Source organism: Panthera onca, chromosome A2 (assembly GCF_046562875.1).
Source record: "Panthera onca isolate mPanOnc1 chromosome A2, mPanOnc1 haplotype 2, whole genome shotgun sequence".
NCBI classification, from domain to species: domain Eukaryota; kingdom Metazoa; phylum Chordata; class Mammalia; order Carnivora; family Felidae; genus Panthera; species Panthera onca.
Window position 1 is genome coordinate 74,384,620 of NC_138340.1, and position 22,819 is coordinate 74,407,438.

General features: G+C 44.4%; 1 long non-coding RNA gene across 3 annotated transcripts in view; it reads left to right on the top strand.

The window, feature by feature from the left end:
• The window catches only part of LOC132679052 (uncharacterized), a 58,826-nt gene that overhangs the window by 34,000 nt on the left and 2,007 nt on the right, over positions 1-22,819 (top strand). For all 3 annotated transcript variants that reach the window (XR_009609946.3, XR_013554042.2, XR_013554041.2), the window contains exon 4: positions 10,451-10,529. This is a non-coding gene — a long non-coding RNA (uncharacterized LOC132679052). The remainder of the gene's footprint in view (positions 1-10,450; positions 10,530-22,819) is intronic.

The window sequence follows — 22,819 nt, forward strand, 5'->3', positions numbered from 1 at the left end:
GAAGACCTTTTCAACATAGCAAAGATAAAAATGCCTTGTAAACCTAAAAAAGATTGTAATTTAGGTTATGATCCAACTTTTGCCTTATTATTTTAGTTGAAAGTTTTTTCTTTTCTTCCCCCCCCCTCCTGCCTTAAGTCATGTGGCTATTTGCCTCAGCTCTTTAGAACACTTGCTATCATAGTCTAAGTATGGAAAATATCTTAGCAACAGCAGCTTCCCAGAGAAATCCTATTTGGGCACCAACATCTCTTGGGAAAGCAAAAAGGAGTAAATCTGAAGATTTATGTAGCAGCAGCATACCTTTGGGAAAAAAATTATTCAAGTATTCTAAAGTATTTGATATTATACACACCTGTGCTGTCCAGTATATTAACCACTAGTGGCATGTGTCCATTTAACTTTAAATTCATTAAAATTAATGAAGTTCAGTTCCTTGGTATGATCTGCACCAGCCCTCACCCACCTCAACTTCTGTGACTCACCCTCCCTCTTGGTTTTTTAGAACACGGAATGCACAGTCCTACCTCAGGGCCTTTGCCCATGCTGTTCCCCACCCCCTGAATTCTTCCTTCAGCTATTTTTATGGCCCACTCTCTCACTTCATTCAGGTTGAGGCTCAACGTCACTTCATCTGAGGAAGACTTTGTCTTTATTTCATTACATTTATCTTATGTAAGGTAAATTTGTAAAATACATTGTATGGTAGGTAGTGATAAATGATTAGGGGCAAATCAAGCAGGTAAAGGGGGAGAGGTTTTGTTTTGTTTTGCCTTTTAACAATTTTAAAGAGTCCAGGCTAATGTGACATCTTAGTAAAGAGTTAAGAAGGGGAAGAAGCGAGCCATGTAGATATTTGGGGAAAGAACATTTCAAGCAGGGAAGGCAACACAGACAGTGACCCCGGGGCAGGAGTGGGCCAGGCCTATTGGAGAGCTGACGAGCCATTACTAGCTGTGCTAGTTGTTGATTTGCCTGTGCCCTCCCCACACCTTTGTAAATATCCAGTGTACTCTACCCAATTACTCCTCGTGAGGGTGCCATCTGTTTCCTGCAGGGCCCTGATGGATACGAGTGAATCCATCCTGTTTGGGAAGGTTGTACAGTCTATAAAAAGAAATGCTGGATGAGTTCAGAGCAGGGGAAAAATCATTGTAGGATGAAGCATGTGAATCTTTGTGTCGACCTTGAAGGAAATACTGTAGAACCAAGTTATTTCTATGACCGTGCTTCTAAATTAATGATAGCCCTTCAGCCCCATGGCCTCAGCCAGAAATCTCTCTGGGTGTTATCTCGGATTCTTCCTTCTTCTTCACCCTAACAGCTAATTGATCACTAAATCCCATCTGATTTTCTAAATCTCCTTTGAATCATTCTTTCCATGTCTTTGTTATCCACCACTGGGTGCCTGCAGTAGCCTCCCTCTCTTACCCTTTCTCCAAAGTGACCTTTAGAGAATACAAAAATACAAATGCACTATCTTTCTGCTCCTTTAAAAACCTACTCATTAGCTCTCCCTGGTGTACAGGAGAGTGTCCATGTTCGTTGGCAGGCATTCCCAACCTCATCACCCACTAGTCCTCCTTTTGCACGCAGTGTTCAAACCATACTCGGTAACGTATGGTTTTTGTATGGTCATGCTTCCAGACTTTCGCATATGCCTCACCAGATGCCAGCAATGCCACTCCCCTGCCTTTGTCTACTAACTCCCTCCTGCCCTTTGGGACTCAGCTCGTGTCACCTCCTCAGGAAGTCATCTTTCAACAAGTATTTGTTGAGCCAGTCTGTGAAGGCACTGAACTGGGTGTTTTGTGTATAAAACATACGAGATCCTTGTTTTCCTAAAGATTTTGTCTAATCATTTTTAGAGTCATTGAACAAGGCAACCATTGGACCGAAATGGCTCTAATGTCTTGGCAGCCTACACAAACAAACTGAAACCCAAGCCAGAGTCAATTTCTGTAAATGCCTTACAGTTATGAAATTGAAACTTAAGAACAATAAATCACAACTAACCAGGCTTCCCTAAATAAGGCAACTCGGATTATAACCAAGCAGGTGATTTCTTTGCTGTTTCTGTGTCTTCTCGATGCTCTAAGTCTTTCCCTTAGCTTCTGACCTCTACCCAATTTTGGTTTGGCACTGCCTGAGTCAGATCAATAGTTGTTCCAATAAACTGTTCAAAAACTTAATGTATCTCAGTTTATCTTTTAGCATACTAATTGCTAACAGCATTTGTTTGGGAAGACAAACGCTAAACAGGGAAGCACAGATAAACATATAGCAAAAATCGTGTGAGTTGCCTTGAGGGAAAATCCAGAGAACAATGAAAGTGACCTTAGGGTGGGATGGGGATCCGCTGTAATAGAAGGCTGAGGAGGTGACAGTTAAGCTGATGCCTGAAAAATGACGAGCTAGCCAGGTAAGCCAGGTGACACTGTAGGGGGTCACTGAGAGGATTCAGGGCAGCATTTTGGACTGAAGGAACAAAAGGGAAGGAGTATGTAGGAAGGCTCTGAGAGAACCTGGTGCATTGTAGGAATTGAAAGCCGGTTAGTAATGGAGCTGGAATTTGGTGAGCCATGGAGAGTGGAAGAGGTGGAGGTGCAGAGGTAGCCAGGGCTAGACCTTGCATGACTGTGCGCCCAAACAGGAAAACAAACAAAAAAAAAGTTTGGATTTTAGTTGAATGCATAGCAAGTTCCCGAAGTTTCCTAAGCAGAGAAATGACCTGATTTCACTCATGGCTTAAACGGCTCACTCTGGCTACAATCTGGAGAATGGCTTGAAGGGAGGTCAAGAGTGAAAAGAGTAATGTTTCCCTCTTTGAATTAGGGGTCCCTCCTGTATATTCCTAGAGCATCTGGTGCTTCTGTCATACAGTAAGTGTTCAATGAATGTCTGTATTAAGGAAGGAAGTATCAGATCCAACTTTTCTCTCCAAGTCTCTAGCTCTCTTATCTGAAAGGAGAAAAAAAAAAGTCTCAACTAAGGAACTGTCCAGCTATAAAATTGGGTGACCATTTGCTGGAGAAGAAAGGACATTTTGGTGAGGCATCAGAGTAAGAGGTCTGAAGGAGATTGGCCCGAACAGGGTATGTGCTGGAGGTGGGGTGTGGACGGGAGATGAAGGGAGGCCCTCTTGACCAGAGTAGATGGTTGAGTAGCCATTTTTAATTACTGGAGTTCTTCTGGATTGTGGAAAAAAGTTCTAAATGTACGGAGAAAACAGCTGAATCTCCCCACATTCATCAAGGTGGAAACAAGGCTAATGTGCTCTTGGGCAGCCCACGCTCAGAGCCCACTCTGATTGCTCTACTTACATCAAGGAGCTGGCAAGCTCTTAACGCTCCACTGTTTGTGCAATGAGAATTTATACACCAGGCACCATAGCACAGTGAGATAAAAAGTATACCAAGTGGGGTGAATGAAATTAAAGATACATATGATAAGATAAATTTGGCATTTCATAAACTCATTTTGGGGAAGGGAGAACTCATTAGGCTGTGAAAATGAATCACAGGGAGAACAGGGTCCCACTGGCAGAGCATCACTCACTGCAGGGTAATTCTCTGGTTGTCGTGGGGCTCTGCGTAGAGGGTGGATTGATGATGATCCCTTCTTTATTGAGATTTTGGGCTCACATCTCATTTATGTTTATGCCTGCCAGATGGCAGAGCCTTTATTTGTCACTGCATTTCTTAGCCATTTCTTGATCTCTGAAGCTCGAGTGCAGAGATGCTCAAAATGGTACAGTAACTATGTCTGGGAAATGCATCGGTAAATACTTAGAGAAACAAATAATGCCGAAGGAAGGGGTTTATTCCACAGGATAATAGGGATGAGGTTAGGAAAAAGAAAGATGGATGTTCAATATCAAGGCAAAATACCCTGGCCATTCGACTTTGAGAATGACTTCCCAGGGGAGGCCGTGAAAATCCTGCTACTTGAGGCATTTGAGAATAGACTGGATTCTGGAGATTATCCTGTAGGGAGTCAGATGTACTCTGATCCAGGGAGTGAATGAAAATAGCCACAAAACCTACAAAATTGTCTTTTGTGGTTATGATTCTGGCAGCCCGGTCAGGTCTTGCTTTTTTGAATCCTTTGCTATAACCAGTATGCATTTACCCAGGCTGAACTGAAGAACTACAGTTTAGAATATGAGTCTTGGTGGGCTCCCATGTTCATGACCTGGCTGGCTAAGAGGCTGTGCTGTCTTACACATTGTCCTGGTTGATGTCCTCTCCTTCCCTGTGCTGTCCCCCCCTCCCCTCCTCTCTCTTCTCCTTCCCTTCTTTGCCCTCCCCTACTCTTCCCTGCTCTTCCTTCCTCTCCTCCCCTCCCTTTTGTATTCTCTTCTCAATAAAGGACATAGATTTTGGGAGACAAAGACTTGGACACCATTCCTCTGAGTCTTTCTGGTGTGTCTTTTGGATGCCTGCCCTCTGCTGCTCGCTGCACTGTGGTTTGGTGTTTAGAGGAGACTATGGGTCTATGTCTACCAGAGAGAGTGATTGTGAGACATGGGAATTGCTGAGGTCTGCTGGCCATTCCATAGTGGACAATCCCTGCAAAGCCTGCAGAATTTCAGTTAAAATCTGCTCCCTGCTCCTGCCCCAGCCTACCTAGAGATCTGCTAGGGATCTGAGTCTTCTGTTTTATAGCTATTGTTAAGGATTTGATGGAGGCGAGGTGAAGGAGGAAGGGTTTCATTCCCTAAGGACAGACTGAACTTGTCATTCAAGTTCAGCTGTAAGAGACTCTAGAGTAAAAATGTCAAAGGCTGAATGCTCATTCTTCTTTTTTCTCCTGATCAATTGTAATTGATCTACAAATACGTGTATTTGAGGAAAGTCTCTGAAACTGGAGCTGCGACAAGTTGCTGATGTGGTCACAGAACAGGGGTAAGTATAGGGGTCCAGGCAAGTCAGCAGGCTGGTAAGAAGGTTTGAGAGACATGTCCTTGGTGAATGCCATGATTCAGTGCCTTGTCACTATAAGCCATACATAGCCCAGCCCAGCCCAGCTCAGCCTTCCTAAATGTGTGTGATCATAAAGATCTGAGGAGCAGTCAACACAACAAATTGGAACCCGTTCAACGTTGTCTATTCATCTTTTATTGTGGGCTAGGCTCTGTGCTAGGTGTTGTAAGAAATACAAATACGAATAACACCCAGTTTGGGTTCTCAAAGAAAATACAACTAATAGGAAAAAACCAACACAAATGACCATAATAAAGGGCAGTGCCAGATAACCACTCTGGGCTGTTTTGTACACCAACAACCATTCTTTGGTTCTCCAGACACCAACTTGGTGTTCAATGATTCCATTCAATTCTGATACTACTTTGCATTAGTGCAGACCCTGCAGGCTAAAGGCTCCGTCCTACAATACTGCCTCCCACTTCATGTGTCAGTCATTAGTCCTGGGCCTCCCATAATTCTCACCTACCAGCTATAAATGGGGGGGGGGTCCCATGACCCCCCCTCCTTAGGTTTGGTAATATGGTAGACTGGCTCACAGAACTCGGGAACATATTTTACTTACATTTATTGATTTATTATAAAGGATACAAATGAATAGCCAGATGAAGAGGTATATAGGATGAGGTCTGAGGGGGTCTTAAGCACAGGAGCTTCTGTTACAGGGAGTTGGGGTACACCACCAAACCAGCACAGGGATATGCTCACCAACCCACATACTCTATGAACCCTGCCATTTACGGGTTTTATGGAGGCTTCACTACATACACACAAATGATTAAATCATTGACTCAGTCTCCAGTCCCTCTCCCCTTCCTGGAGTTTGAGGGTAGGGCTGAAAGTTCCTAGCTTCTAATCAAGGCTTGGTCATTCTGGAGACTGGTCCCCATCCTGGAGTGATCCAGGGGACCCCAACAGCCAGTCCTCTTATTAGCATGCAAAAGACTCTCATTGCTTTGGAGATTCCAAGGGTTTTAGGACCCAAGTACCAGAAACTGTGACAAAGGCTCAATATTTTTTATTATGCCACACCACCGTAAGGAAATTACATGGAAAGCATGTGTGACTTCAAAGAAGAAAGATCAGATCAGTTTTTCAAAGAAATTATATTGCGATATCACATAATGTGGAAGAACTTGGGTTCTGGATTTGATTTCTGGAGCAAATCTCATAGCTGCTTTTCTGCTTCTTCACTGGTGTCCTTAATCACAAAATGGAACAATGTCAGTTCCCCTGGAAAGAGTATAAGGGAACTCAGATCTCTTCCACTATGGGAACTTCCTGTGGCAGAGTGTTATTTTGCTTGTCTGTTCGGTCCTCTATAGAGCTCAACTACATCGTCTCCCCCCCCCCCCCCAGAAATCACAATAAGATGAGGAGATTACTGCTTGAAACTTGCAATCCCATTATCTGTCAGCCTATGAAAGATAAAAAGTGCCACTAGTGTATCCAGAAAGTCATTTTTCAGTAGCCATGGGTGACAAGAATTACATTTCTTTGCTAGGAGATCTTGATGCGGTGTATCATAAATATTCAGGTTCTGTAGACTTTTAAAAAAGATGTAATATCTCCTTTTTTGTATAACACTAGCTTCAAGGTCAGATCCAGGATGACTCAAAAACAGGAACTAGGAATTCTTATGCATGAGTGAAAAGCAGCAGTTGGGGAGTGGGCCGAAGGAGGTTGAGGAAGTAGAAACTGAAAAGTGAAGTAGGGGTTGGGGTATGGGTCTGGAAATCATATGCTGGGGTGGATTACCCTTAGACCCAGGCAGGTGGGCCTCTGCTCTGGCTTTAGCTTTCATGGGACTGGCTCTGGCCCTCCTCCGTCTGTGCCTTTCCCAGGGGATGAGAGGTCCAGGAGCCCAAGTGGTGTGTCCACCTACAGTCCATGCCCCCCTACTTCAAAACCATATTCTAGGTACCAGGGACACCAGAATTCCTTGCCCCAATGCTAAGGTCAATATAAATGTCTTTCCCAGGTCTGTCCTTTTGAGTGAGGGCTAATTATACCACCTGTGTACCCAAAGGGTGGCCAAGGAGTGGTGGTTTGGCAGGGGTCAGGGGAGACAGAAATAGGCTGGGTGAGCTGGGATGTCCATATGCATACGGAAAAGGTCTTTTATGATCTGAGTAGAGCTAGCAGAGAGAAAAGAGAAATGGGCGGGTTGTGGGCCAGGGGCTTCCATGTGTACTGTTGCCCTAGGCCTGCAAATGTGAGGGGCAGGCCTGTGGAGGAGTCCAGGCTTATAACTTCCCAAGCAAAAACAATGAATTTGCAAGTAGTTCCTGATAGAATTGAGTTGGCTTGCCCTTGTCCTAGATTCAATCTTAATTGTTTTTATCTCTATCTGCCATGTTGCTAATAGGGCAACTAGTTCATGGTAATAGCACTAGGACCTTCTAGTCCACAGCTATAGTCCTTGAGAGACAGGAGTAACTTTAAGAGAAAGACTGTCTGGTCTAGAATTTACGAGAACCCCACAATGTCCACACACCAAGAGGAAGGAGGCACTGTTCCTTTTGAACCTGACTCAGGAAAACTTTCGCAGAGGCTCTGGTATCAAATGCAGTCCTGTCCTGAGATCTGGCCCAGCCCTGTGCCTCAGAAGACTCTGCTGTTTGAGTGCCTTCCTTGAACTTTTCTTATTCACTGTCCAATGCTGGAGATAGGCAGGAGTCAGCAGTGCCATCCAGGTGGGACTCCTGGACCCTGTTGCAGGACCCATGTGGGCTCTGGTGCCTATTTCTCCCCTTTAGGACTTTCTTCCATCCTCTACTGCTCGTATAGGGTTGACCAGATGCTCCAGAAGATCCGAGCCTTGTGCCTGTGACGTTGTTCCAGGATTGGGACCAGGACCCAGACCTAGTTCCAGGAGGGTGGTCTGGAGATTGTATAGCTCCTGCTGACTTGTATTTCTTTCATGGGATCACCTGAAATTGGGCCACCAGATGTGCTAGTATGAAGATTTTGGTGACTTTAATTGCTTATATATGATTGTTTATATATTTGTCTGGGCCCCACATACCCTAGGGGCAGCCATGGTCACATACTTGTACAAATATCAATCTTTTCCCCAGTTTCCCTCCTAATTCTGCTGTCTCCTAAATCCCATAACAAGAACCCACATTCTCTGAAGAGCAGAAACCCAGAGGCAGAGGAGGAAGTTCCAAGTGGTTAATTCCGGTCTTCTCTGACAGAGATGACATAGCTTCTGGACTTCCAGCTGTGTGGAGTCTTGCCCTTAGTTTCCATGTAGGACAGTGGCCTGATTGAATCCTGCAGACAGGAAGATGAAGCGTGCCTCAAAAGTATTGGGGGGTAATTGGTAGGGGCTTCAAGGAGAATAATGTCACATCCCTGGCAGTGGCTAGAGGAGGAGGTGACTTGGAAAGGTTTTCTGTCAATAACATGAAGTTCCCAACACATTCTACCAGATCCAAAATGAACCCCTTCCCCACCAAAACCTCGGTTGTGTCTGCTCTGGGAAAGGACCTGTGGAAGAGACAAGATGAATACCTGAGAGATGATACCCCAGCTGCTGCTCATCCTGTTGAGAGCAGCAACTCACATTTACTGGGCACATGATATCTAGATATAGATATCTGGTTTAATCCTAGTGACAAAGTCTGGGGGGCGGGGGTAACTGTTATTATTTCCATCGTAGATAAGGAAACAGAGGCCAGGGTGTGAAAATAATTTGCCCAAGATCAGGTAGCTGGTTAGTGGTGGAGTCAGGATTTGAACCCAGGTCTATTCCACTGCTCCAGGCCTGTTCATGCTCAGACAGCCTTACTGCTAGGGTGCAGTGAGGAAGATCTCTCCTGCAAGAGAAAATCTGGGGGCCTCCCTGGGACTCAGAAGCGAGCTCTTGGATGGGCTCTTTTAGCTGTTTTTTAAAAAACCTTGAAGTACTTTCAGTGACCAATTTTTCATTCCGAGTCAGCAGCTTTGGATTACAACACACATCAGCTGCTCTTAAAAGGTTACTGAAAAAAGGGTGTGATGAAAAAAGGGTATTGACATCCCCTCCACTCCAAAAAAAAAAATTATATTATGGTTCTTTTCACCCAAGCACTTCAAAACCTTTCTAGAACACCTTGTGGGGAGTGCTATTATCACACTTTGCAGAGTAACAACTGACCATCTGGCCATGCTCATGCAGGAAACCAATGGCAGATCAAGTGTGATTTGGAGAAATGGAGCCAGGCTTAGGTCCCTCTCACAACTCAGACCCATCAACTGGGTACTCCATCCACTGTCATTGCAATTGGGCCACCCTGATCCAGGGGAATTTGGACTCTACATTGTCAGTACATTTCTTTTTAATTAGTTTATGTTTTTTAAAGGGAGTTTTTTAAACAAATTTTAATTATTTCTTTTTTTGCAGAGATTTGCGAAGGCTTTGAAGAATACGCGAAATAGGACTGGTTAGCGTACAAACATAAGGAAAGAAGTCAAACAAGAATAGGGAACAAAATGGAGTCTGTGAATGAGGCAAAATCAAACATGGCTGAAGTTGGGAGCTTGTTCTTCAGTGAGAGGCCAGAGCGGCCACATACTCCTCTAACTGCCCCCAGGGGGCGCTGTGCTCAGTAAGGTTTCCACTTAGGAACCTCTCTTCCATCACACACATTTCTCAATTTCATACTCAGAGCCTGGAATATCTGATTCGAATCTGGTTCTGAGTTAACTGTGGCTTTTGGATATGATCTAATGTTTCCTTATCTTCAAAAAAGACCTTCTTATATTATTCTGAGGAATACATGAGGGGACAAATGTAGAATACTTAGTGCAATGGTCTGAACGTTTGTGTCCCCGCACAATTCCTATGTTGAAACCCTAACCCCTAAGGTGATGGGCATTAGGAGGTGGGGCCTTGGGAGGTCATTAGGTTATGAGGCTGGAGCCCTCATGGATGGGATTAATGCCCCTATGAAAGGGGCCCCAGGGAGTTCTCACCCCTTCCCAGCCTCCCAAACTGTAAGAAATAAATTTCGCTTGTCTATAAGCTACCCAGTCTATGGTATTTGTTACAGCAGCCCAAATGGGTTAAGACACTTAGCATAGTATTTGCATCCTGCAGGCTCTTAGCAAGGTTTATATATTTCTCTCTCTCTTTCCCTTCTTCTGTTCTTCCTTCTTTCCTCTAGTTTTCTTTTTAAAAAAAGTTTATTTTGAGAGGAGGGGAGGGGCAGAGAGAGAGAGAAAATCCCAGGCAGGCTCTGTGTTCTCAGCACTATGTGGGGATTCAGGGCTCAGTCTCACGAACCATGAGATCATGACCTGAGCTGAAATCAAGAGTCAGACGCTTAACCGACTGAACCCCCCAGGTGCCCTACAAGTTTTCTTTTGAAACGTGATATATAATCAACTCGATTTTTCTTTTGGATTTTAAGTAAGTTTAGGTTACTTAGGCTAAGTAAGTAAATAAGTTTAAGTCAAATCTTAAACTGCTTCTCTAGGAGAGTACACAGGACGAACACATTTTCTGGAGGGAGTGGTATTGGAATCCCAAGGCGCTGGGCACGGCTCCTGAGGAAGGTAAGGCCCCAGGTGGTCGGTCCACTGTGGACAAAGCACAGGGCAGGGCGGGAAGACCCTGACAGTGTGGGTTGGGGGTGTCCAAAGGAGAGGTGTGAGTGTGTGAGTGTGGGTGTAGAATCACAGGGAGAAGCCGGCCCATAGCGCAAGACTTGCTGTTCACTCTAATTAAGAGCATCCTTCTCAAAACTCCTGGTGTTTGCTGACAACCGGAGGCTTTTTCCCCCTTCTCAGAAATTCCCTGAGGGAAATGTGGATCTAAGGGGAAAGTGTAAATAAAGGCTTCTTGGAGAAAGTCCCTCTTTCTTCGGGTGTGAAGGGCTCTCTGGGGTCCTGGTGCGAGCTCAGGGACTCTCATCCTCCTCCTCGCTTACCCCCCTCCTTCTTTTCTTTACTTCCTTCCTTCATCTTTGTTCTCGCTTCCTGGGGGCTGCACCCCAGCTGGGGCCCTCTCCCCGCACGTCCCTTCCCCAGGGCTCTTTCAGGATCCTTCTCATTTCTCGTCTTCCCTGTCATTTTTCTTCTTGGCCTTTCATCCAGAATAAGGGAAGCATGGTAGAAAGCATCTCTATTTCTCTTCTACTCATATTCTCGTAAACATCTCCAAGAGCCCGAGAAACGTCTGTTTCTTGGTCTCCTGTTTCTGGAAACCATTATTTATTTAACATGTTCCTACCACTTGGTGAGGCTCCTATTCTTCTGTGGAATATTCCCGCAGACTGGATTCCAGAGTCTGCTGTTTAGAAGCACTGTTGTTTCCTTGTTTCCTGTCACCGAACAATTGCCGGCTTCCTTCATGTGAGCAGAAGTGGAGAAAAACACCAGTGTGGCAAACCCGCACCAGACCCACAACCCCCCACCCCTGGGCTTGAACCTTGGTGGCCACGATGTGAGAGTGGTTTTAAAACTTAACGAAATGTTTACCTGAGCTATTCTTTCTATTCTTGTTAGTCATAGTCTTTATTTAAACATGTGGCTCCATTTTATTTATTTATTTTTAAACGTTTATTTATTTTTGAGACAGAGACAGAACGTGAACGCGGGAGGGTCAGAGAGAGAGAGGGAGACACAGAATCCGAAGCAGGCTCCAGACTCTGAGCTGTCAGTACAGAGCCCGACGCGGGGCTCAAACTTACGAACCGCAAGATCATGACCTGAGCCGAAGTCAGACGCCCAACCGACTGAGCCACCCAGGTGCCCCGTCCATTTTAACAAATAGAAGAGGAATTAGAGTCTAACTGGTTCCCAGTAATAGGGATGGACCTAGTTTATACTTTTAAATTATTTACAGCCTGCCAGTGCCCGTGGCTTTGGGTTATTGATGCTGCAATAGTTCCAGTTGGTGACAGAAGCCCTTTCCAGAAGACAGTGGCACTGTTAGCAGCAGAACTTGTGGCTGGCTCCTTCCAGCTCCCCCAAATTTCTGGGGCACAGAGAAGCATCACGCTGCCTTCAGCACAGCTCTTCCCTGGGAGACGCTGGAGGGACAGTCTGCTGCCTTTGCCAGACTCAGGCCATACTCTGCAAGTAAGTAGCTGTGCGCTTTGAACAAGTCACTTGACCTCTCTGAACACAGTTTCCTCCTTTCTACTCTAAAACGTGGAAAGAATACTTACAGGAAAAGTTGTGAGGAATAACCAAGAATTATACTTGAATGTGGAACTCACTTCCGGCACCTAGGAAATGTTTAAGGGGCGCCTGGGTGGCTCTGTCGGTTGAGTGTGGGACTTGCATTCAGGATGTGACCTCACAGTTCGTGAGTTCCAGCCCCGCATTGGGCTCTACGCTGTCAGCACAGAGCCACTGCAGATTCTCTGTCTCCCGCTCTCTCCGCCCCTCCCCTGCTTGCACTCTCTCTCAAAAATAATAAATGAATACTTAAAAAATTGTTAAGAAAATCTTTAATAAACAGTAGTGATGCCACAGATGGAGTACATTCAAAGTCACAGCCTTCCTCCAGCCCTAGGTGATGACAAGTGTTCCTAAGATTGTAAATCACAACACAGGGTGACTTAATCTGTATAGACCTGATTTCCCCCTGTCCTTTCATCACCTGACTTAGGTCGTTCATGACCTTCTCTCCTCTTTCAAAACATCGCTTGTATTTTCTTTGTTGCACACCAGTCTTGCTTTGGCCCAAGTCCTCATCTCCCGCCTGACTTATTGTCAAAGTCTGTCCCCACAATGGAATATTGTTTAGCCGTGAAAGGAAGGACATCTTGCCATCTGGGGCAACATGGCTGACCTAGAGGGCCGGTGAAATAAGTCAGACAGAGAAAGACAAATACCGTATGATTTCGCTCATATGTGGAATCTAAAAAACAAAACAAATGGACAAACAAAAAGAAACAGACCCATAAATACAGAGAACAAACTGGTGGTTGCCGGAGGTGAGAGGATGGGCAAAATGGGTGAAAAGGTGTGGGAGGTACAGGCTTCCTGTCATGGAATGAATAAGTCACGAGAAGTGCAGCATAGGGAGCATAGAAAATGGTGCTGTAATAGTGTTGTGTGGTGACAGAAGGTGCTATGCTTATAGTGAGCATAACATAAGGTACAGAGTAGTGGATTCACTGTCATACACCTGAAATGAATGTCACCCTGTGTGTCAACTCTACTTCAGGAAAAAAGTCTTTCCCCACCCTGCCCTCCATTTAATCTAAAAAAAAATTAAAAGTAACATCAATTGCTTTTTCTCACAAAAGATTCATTATGGAAAGTTGGAAAATAAAGAGAAGTTAAAAGGAAAAAAATACAAATAATCTGTCGACCTAGAGGTAGTGATTGCCTGTGATTTTTTCCTACGTATGCATAGATATATTTTGAACAAGAAAAGGAATCATAGTGCGCACGATGTTGTGCTACTTGCTTTTTTCACTTCAGAACACAGTCATCCTTTGGAGATTCTGTAGGTTCAGTTCCAGACCACTGCAATAAAGTGATTATTGCCATAGAGCAAGTCAAATGAACTTTTTGGTTTCCCAGTGCGTATAAAAGTTAGGTGTGCACTACACTGCAGTCACTTAAGTGTGCAATACTAGCATTGTGTCTAAAAGAACAATGTACATACCTCAATTAAAAATACTTCATTGCTGGGGCACCTGGCTGGCTCAGTTGGTTGAGTGTCCGACTTTGGCTTAGGTCATGATCCCACAGTTCGTGAGTTCGAGCCCTGCGTCAGGGTCCTTGCTGTCAGTGCAGAGCCCGCTTCAGATCCTCTGTCTCCCTCTCTCTGCCCCTCACCCATGTTCTCTTTCTCTCTCTCAAAAAATAAATAAACATTAAAAAAATACTTTATTGCTGAAAAATACTAGCCACCATCTGAGCTTTCAGCAAGTTGTAATGTGATCACAGATCACCATCAGAAATATAATAAGTAATAATAATTAAAAAGTCTGAAATACTACAAGAGTTACCAAAATGTGACATAGAGACAAAGTGAGCAAACGTTGTTGGAAAAAGGGTGCTGACATATTTGCTTCATGTAGGGTTGCCAGAAACTTTCATCTTATAAAAAACATGGTATCTGTGAAGCACAATCTGTGAAGTGCAATAAAATTGGGGGTAAGCCTGTGCGTCTACTGTTGTGTAACAAATTACCCCAAAACTTAGCAGCCTACAGCAGCAAACTTAATTTATCATCTCACGTGGTGTGAAGGGCGGGGGCCCCTAGGAATGTCTCAGCTGCTGGTTCAGGCTCAGAGTATCTCATAAGATTACAGTCAAGATCTCAATCAGGGCTTCAGTCACCTGAAGGCCTGGCTCGGATGGAAAGATCTGCTTTCAAGAAAACTCCTAAGGCTATCGACTAGAGGCCTTGGTTCCCTGCCATGTGGACTTTTTCCAGCATGGCAGCAGGCTTCCCCCCAGGGGAAGGAGAGAGTGATGTCACACTATGCATAGGAAAGAGAGCAGGAGCAGGGCAGACATCACACTGTTATTGTGGGCGAAGTTAGTTCCTTGTCTTGGAACTCATCTGACTTCCAGCGAATGAGATCTGTGACTCAGTTTTCCTGGTCAGACTGTAGTGTTGCCTTTTACATCCATCCTTTTTAAAAAGATAGCTTTTTGAGATATTATTCACCTACCATACAACTCACCCATTTAAAGTATACAATTCAGTGTTTTAGGATATTCGCAGTCACTACTACCTGGTTCCAGAACTTTTCAGTACTCCAAACAGAAAGCAGTCACTCCCCATTCTCTCCTCTTCCCACTTCCCTGGCCACCACTATCACCCTTTGGTCTCTATACTTGCCTGTTGGGACATTTTGTATAAATGGAACCATACAATATGTGGCCTTTTGTGTCTGACCTCTTTCACTTGTGAAAATGTTTTCAAGGGTCATCCATGTTATAGCATTTTCTTAATATTTTCTCTGTCTCTTTTTTTTTATATGCCTCTTTATTAAAAAGCAAAAACATCCGGAACCCCACATTGTGCAGTACCCAGAACATTAAGGGGTATTTAAGAAGCAGGCCTACTGTTCTCATCTGATGTATTTTTTAAAAATGTTTATTTATTTTGAGAGACAGAAAGAGAGCCAGAGAGAGAAAGAGAGAGAGACAGAGAGAGAGAGAGAGAGAGAGAGAGAATCCCAATGAGGCTCTGTGCTATCAGTGCAGAGCCTGATGTCAGACTCCATCCCACAAACTGTGAGATCATGACCTGAGTCGAAATCAAGTGTCGGACGCTTAGCTGACTGAACCACCCAGGTACCCCATATCTGGCTTATTTTTGTTGTCAGAATCAGTCAAGGTAAGGGCTGAGTTCTCATGACTGGACAGGCTGAAACCACATCTGGATTTTTTCCCCTCTGGAGACATCCCTCCCTCTGGGTCAGTGTCAGACCCTGTGCTCAGTGAGTGGCCCCGGTGAAGGATGCCCGTGTCAGAACAGTAGCCACTTTGGTCCAGGGAGAGCTCACAGACTCCCAGTTCTGCAAGGGCGAAGTTAGTTCCTTGTCTTGGAACTCATCTGACACCCAGCGAGTGAGGCCTGTGACTCGGTTTCCCTGGTCAGAGGGTAGTGCTGCCTTTTACATCCATTATTCCAGATCCGTGACAAAGAAGCCCCAGTTGGCTTAGGCAATACAAAGCCCAATGTCTCTGGAGCCCTCTTCCCTTGGATTTTGCAGAACTTTTCCTTTATTTAGTCCTCCTCTGATAAGTTTTTTCTTTTTACTGCTGAATAATATTCATTAAATGCATAACATTTGGTTTATCCATGCATCAGATGATGGACATTGGGTTGTTTGTACTTTGGGGCTGAAAGGCTTATGCTGCTGGGAACATTTATGTACATCTTTTTGTTGCGGACATTTATTTTCACTTCTCTTGGGTATATATATGGGGGAGGAATTGCTGGGTCATATGGTAACTCTATGTTTAACATTTTGGGGAACTGCCTGTTTTCCAAAGTGGCTGCACCATTTTATATTCCCATCAGCAGTGTATGAGGGTTCCAATTTTTCATACCCTTGGGCAATACTTATGAGCTCTGGTTTTCAGTATAGCCATCCTATGGGCATGAACCAGTGGTTTTGATTTACATTTCTCTCACGATTAATGACGTTAAACAACTTTTAATGTGTGTACGGGCCATTTTTCTTGAGAAATGTATCCTCAAATTCTTTGCCCATTTATAAATTTGGGCTGTTCTTTTTGTTATTGAGTTGTATGAATTTTTTTTAAAAATAATTATATATCCTGGATACAAGTTCCTTATCAGATATATGAATTGCAAATATTTTATCCTGTTCACATTCTCTTTTTTTAAATGGATAAAATTTATTTTTTATTTTTTAAATTAATTAGTTAATTTTTAAATCTACATCCTAGTTAGTTGGCATATCATGCAACAGTGATTTCAGGAGTAGATTCCTAATGCCCCTTACCCATTTAGCCCACCCCCCTCCTACCACCCTTCCAGCAACCCTCTGTTCGTTCTCCATGTTTAAGAGTCTCTTATGTTTTGTCCCCCTCCCTGTTTTTATATTCTTTTTGCTTCCCTTCCCTTACATTCATCTGTTTTGTCTCTTAAAGTCCTCATATATCCTTTGTCCCCCTCCCTGTTTTTATATTCTTTTTGCTTCCCTTCCCTTACATTCATCTGTTTTGTCTCTTAAAGTCCTCATATATCCTATTCACATTCTTTTTTTTTTAAATTTTTTTTTCAACGTTTTTTATTTATTTTTGGGACAGAGAGAGACAGAGCATGAACAGGGGAGGGGCAGAGAGAGAGGGAGACACAGAATCGGAAGCAGGCTGCAGGCTCTGAGCCATCAGCCCAGAGCCCGACGCGGGGCTCGAACTCACGGACCGCGAGATCGTGACCTGAGCTGAAGTCGGCCGCTTAACCGACTGAGCCACCCAGGCGCCCCTATCCTATTCACATTCTTAATGGTATTGGTTGCAGCAAGAAAACTTTGAACTTTAACGTAGTCCAAGCACACTGTCTTCCAGGTAGCCGCACACCCCCCTTCTGCCATATTTTATTGGGTAGAACGAGTGAAGTCCGGCCCACACTCAAGGGAGTAGTGGGGACCACGTTCTACCTTTTGAAGAGAGGAGAATAAACGAATCTGTGGACATATTTAAAAACTACCACATATGTTAATATTCATTTAAAATTTCACATTTAGGGGCTAGAAAATAAGAATATGCAGTCAAAGTGGGTGTCAACTGTGACTTCATCGTGTAATTGCTGTGTGATTTTGGAAAGACTGTTAGTTCAATGCTTGATGCCTCAGTTCTCTTAGCTGTAAAATGGGAATGATGATGTATGCCATTCACGCATTCCTAAAAAAACCCACGTTTTGCAAAGTCATGCACTAAAAGTAACAGGGCTGATGGGCATCCCAAATAAAACCTACGGGATTCTGTAATCAGAGTGCTAATGAAAGAGTACCAATCATAATGAAAGTACTAGCATGATTCCCAAATGGATCAACATGGTGGAAAACCTAGTGGTTCTGAAGCCTCGAAACCAGGCTTCACTTGCAGTAAAGAATGGCAGTTTGATACTTCCTCCCCTTTTTTTCAAAGTCTCTATTTATTGCTAAGCCTCCTCTTTGACTGTGAGAACGTTTGTCTCTGATCACTTTAAGGTATTAGCGTGCTGGGAAGAATCAGGCGTGGGCTGGCATCATGTGTTACAAACCCCACTCTCTATCATCAATTGTGTAAGAGCTAATTTGTGACAAAGAATCACAAGAATCCATCTCATCAGGTTTGGGGAAGATCACGTGGGAGACACATGTTAAACACCGAGAACAGTGCTGGCAGGCAGGAAGTGCTCCAAAGTTGTTTGGATTACATTCATTCTTGTTCAGACGATTCCTTCTTAGCTTGCCCCCTCCAGTACAGAACAATATACCCCTGGAGGACTTTTTTTCAGATGATGTATTTCTCATTATGAAATAGACAGAGCCCTCATTAATTTCTTTCAGACCTTGAGTCCTTGGGGGCGGGTTAAATGCAAGAGTTTGCAAACATGTAGTCACTTATAAAGTAAATTTGCATGTGTAATGCAGTCTGGCTTTAATATATGCGTTTTGCCATGCATGCGCTCAATTTTAGGAAAACGTACAATGATAAAACCCGTATATCAGCTTGAAGGTACACCCTGAGTTTGGAGTAGGTGTTTATGTTTTATTTTCAGACTGATAACATCAAGGCCCTGAGGTAATTCTGAAACTATCAGAGCTTCCTTATTGTCTTTTCTCAGGGAAGGATGGCTACTAACATCCCTATTTTACAGGGGTATTCTCAACTGAGGAAAGAAACAAACTTCATATTTTGAAAGACCTTTTGTTAGGGATAAAATTCAATTAGGGAAAGCTTGCCTTTAGGATTTTACTTACTCAAGTCACCATCTCTTTAATAATAAAACTGTATTTGTTAGATTTTCAAGTAACTGTTATTTGTGGCTCATAAAAGGCAATTCATTGATAATTTTCAGGAGCTACTATATCATAGACACTACAAATTCTCTTAAACCCCCATCTTCTGGGGCGCCTGGGTGGCGCAGTCGGTTAAGCGTCCGACTTTAGCCAGGTCACGATCTCGCGGTCCGTGAGTTCGAGCCCCGCGTCAGGCTCTGGGCTGATGGCTCGGAGCCTGGAGCCTGTTTCCGATTCTGTGTCTCCCTCTCTCTCTGCCCCTCCCCTGTTCATGCTCGGTCTCTCTCTGTCCCAAAAATAAAAATAAAAAACGTTGAAAAAAAAAATTTAAAAAAAAAAAAAAAAAACCCATCTTTTGAGTTCTTTTGGTATAACAGCCATGACAAGAAAAACAAGCTTGCTCTAGTGGTTACTGGTGCCATGCCCTGTTGAGTCACCAAGTGAACAGCAATGCTAACGTCCTTTCCTCTGAGCGTTACCCACACACATGAACTTGGCGCTGTGTTCATCAGACTTTTGTGAAGTTAGCACTTTTAAAAAGAAATTTATAAAGGGATTTTTCGTTGAATTGGATAAAGAGTGATTAGAGAAGTTAACACCAGGTGGCGTTAGAGGACTGAACTTGGAACTACTCCGCGCTCTTACCTGGGACTGAGACCAGGGCCATGCTCTTCGTTTAACCGTTTAACCGGTGGGTTAAAGGAAAGAAGGGCCAGCGTTGCCCCTACTGTGTCCCGTTACCAGCTGACGCTAAGGATTGCCCCCCATCACATTGTCTAGGTCCCTTCCGTGGAGAGTTGACGCTCCCTAAAGCTACGGAGCACATGGTAACTTTCCTGAGGTCTCCAGTGGCAAAAAATATTCACAGTTTTTCTAAAGGAAAATGAAAACAAATCTCACATGAAATTGCTTTTTGGAGTGGCTTCAGTCCTGCTCTCACCATTGGAGGTACCCAGGAATGTTGATTGGGCAAGGGTAGCAAGAGAAGAAGACAAGGTCCCCTGAAACTCCTTCCCCCGGGAGCAGACTAGGCAAAAGCAGTTTCATCTCTCCGTGCCCACACATGGCAGGGTGACTGGGATCAGAATTCCCACCAGCTCGGGCTTTATTATTTCATGCAACCCTCCTTTCCTAGGAGTCCCCAACGTGCTCAGAAGTGTTTTTTGCTAGGGCCGTTACCAGGAAAATAAAATCTCAGAACAGAGACTGTAGATTTAAAAATGGGAATAAGTGCCTTCCATTGAGCTTTCGAGGGGCCGGAAAGGAGAAGAGCAGGCGGTGAAGTAAAAAAGCTGTGCTACAAGGAAATGGAAATGCCAGCAGCCTGAAAAACAGAGGCTACCAGGTTAAAGAATGACAAATATTCTGGAAGGAGTCAGGTGCACAGAAAGAAGGTGCCCTGGGAGGTCCTGGAGGGTCTGTGGGAAGTGACTTTGGGGGTGAGATGGGGAAGGAGGGAAATCTGACATCTCCACCATCAGTGCTCTCTTTTCTGAAGTCTAGTCCACAAAAAGCGCAGACCCAGAGAGAAACATGTTGCTGATGGCTTGGTTGACGTGCATCCTTGTGGCGTGGTTATGGGCAGGCACTTCCTTAAAGGAATGTGCGTGTCACCAAGGGACATTACTTTGCACATTACTTTTGAACCAAGTAATTCACCAGCTTGTCTGGCCCGATCTAGCCTGGTATCCACATACGGTGTGCAGATGCTGTCGTTTTCTGCTCAGGCTCTTCTCTGGCTCTCAGGAGGGAGGCTGAGCATCGAACCTCCCACATGGGGTGAACCCTGAATACAGTAGCACCAGGAGCAGAGTTGTTGACTTGAAATGACTTATTCTTCTCTCCCTACCACACTTCCTCCTTGTTTCAAGGTCCTCTGTGAGACAAGGGAGAGGGGAAGGTGGTGGGAAGGGAGCCCTGTCTCGGCATCTTTAACTTAATTTTATTTTTTCAATTTTTAAAAATGTTTATTTATTTTTGAGAGAGAGAGAGAGAGACAGAGAGAGAGAGAGAGAGAGTGAGAGAGCACACACAAGTGCGTTAGGGGCAGAGAGAGAGGAAGGAAGCTCCAGGCTCTGAGCTGTCAGCACAGAGCCCGACGCAGGGCTCGAACTCACGAGCTGTGAGATCATGACCTGAGCCGGAGTCCGACGCTTAACAAACTGAGCCACCCAGGTGCCCCTTTAATTTAATTTTAATTTTTTTGCTTAGTATAACCCAGACAGCAGCTCATTCCTTGGCCAACAAAGAACAGCGTTTTCTCCTGGATCTTCTGTATTGGTTCCGTTTATCTCAGCATTCTTTGGAACTGTGATTTAGACATTTTGCTGCTAATTGAATTCAGCCTCTGGAAGCAGTAGGACCAGAGAAGGAATATTATTAGCTTTTTCAGGAGTTGATTCTAAGGTAAGAAATAGGATTAAGATAAACTTCTCTTCCTAACGACAACCAATGATTCTATAGGAAAACATATTTTTAAAAAATGTTTTATGTATATTTGAGAGAGAAAGAGAGAAAGAGCATGAGCAGGGGAGTGGCAGAGAAGATCCAAAGTGGGCTCCGTGCTGACAGCAGCGAGCCCCATGTGGGACTTGAACTCATGAACCGTGAGACCATGACCGAGCTGAAGTCGGATGCTCAACTAAGCCACCCAGGTGCTCCTATAGGAAAACATATATTACTTCACACTTCTGTGGTATCTTTCACTCAAGGCCTCAAAAGGATTCTATAAACATGTGCTCAGGTAGGCTGAAGTCTAAGAGAGTTCCGCCCCATTAGTTTAATTAACAGATGGCATTGTATAAGCTTAAGGTGTACAACACAATGATTTGATATATGCATGTATTACAAAATGATTACCACACTAAGTTTAGTTACTATGATAAGATTTAAGATGGGAAAATCATATAGAAAAACAAACTGAGGGGACACCTGGGTGACTCAGTTGGTTAAGCATCTGACTCTTGATTTCAGATCCAGTTATGATCTCATGGTTCGTGAGTTTGAGCCCCGCATTGGGCTCCGCACTGACCATGCAAAGCCTGCTTGGGATTCTCTTTTTCTCCCCCTCTCTTGCTCATAGTCTCTCTCTGTCAAAATAAATAAATACACTTAAAGAAAAAAAAAGAAAAATGAACTCAGTATTTGGAAACCAAAGTATGATTCTTGGCACGAATGATTTGCTGTGGTGCAATCTCTGTGGGTATCGATATCTCATGGACAAAATGAGTGTAAGGATTCCCCTTCCCTAGTCCATACTGGTACTTCCCTTTCTGATAAAGAGGAAGATGTTCCATTCTCTGTTTGGCTCGTGTTACCCCACCTCACTGGGGCCGGTGTTGTTCGGTGCTTCTGGTCACCGCAAGAGTCCCCGTCTCTCCAGTCCTTATGGACAGGAGCCTGTGGGTCTCCTCTCAGAGTGAATTTTCGAGGACAAACAGTAGGATGGGGGGGGGGACCCTATGCTAACCATCGGGACAATAGGCAGAGACACTTCTCTCCTGGTGATGCCTCAGGCTGTTATTTTTAGCAGAGTGAGCCCTTTCACTCTTTTGCACAATGGCTTCTGTTGACACAACTTACTATCTGGTGATTACAAAGAGATGCCATTATACCAGGCGACAGGGCAGTGACAGCACCCTGTGTGCGTTCTCCAGAGGTGGGTACCACCAGCCACCTTCTCTAAGTGCACGGGCTCAATAACCACGGCGTGGGCACAGGCACGCCACCCGGTCAGCCGGGAAAGATGATGCCACCCAGGCTTGTGTGGTGTCTGGGCAAAGCCACTGCAGACGGTGTTGAAAAGAGCATCTTTTATTCTCCTTTCAGAGATGACTTCCTTGTCTGTCAGTAAACTCTGAGCTCTCCTCCCTGAGGATATTGTGGGAAAGATGTGGTATCGAATATGAATTAGTATGAGACTAATGTGGATTAGTGTTGTACTACAAAACCACCTGGGTCTGGGACGAGATTTGGGGCTGGAAATTGGGCAGCGACTTATCGACGACTCCCAGGAACATCAGCCTCCTTCCTGTCCACTCGGACTCCAACAGGGCAGAGGCCCCAGCTCCTCTCCGCACACAGTGCCCAGCAGCAGTGTGCGCTCAGGATTAGAAGGTTCTCAGAAAACATTTAAGACATTGATTACCATCGAAGGGGCATTTTGATAGTTTGTATACACCATCCGGGTCTGTTAATAACTATAAAGTCTTAGGGCGCCTAGGTGGCTCAGTAGTTTAAGGGTCGGACTCTTGGTTTTGGCTCAGGTCATGATCTCACAGTTGGTGGGTTCAGGCCCAGCATCAGGCTCTGTGCTGTCAGTGCAGAGCCTACTTGGGATTCTCTCCCTCTCTCTCTGCCCCTCCCCTGCTCACTCTCTCTCTCTTT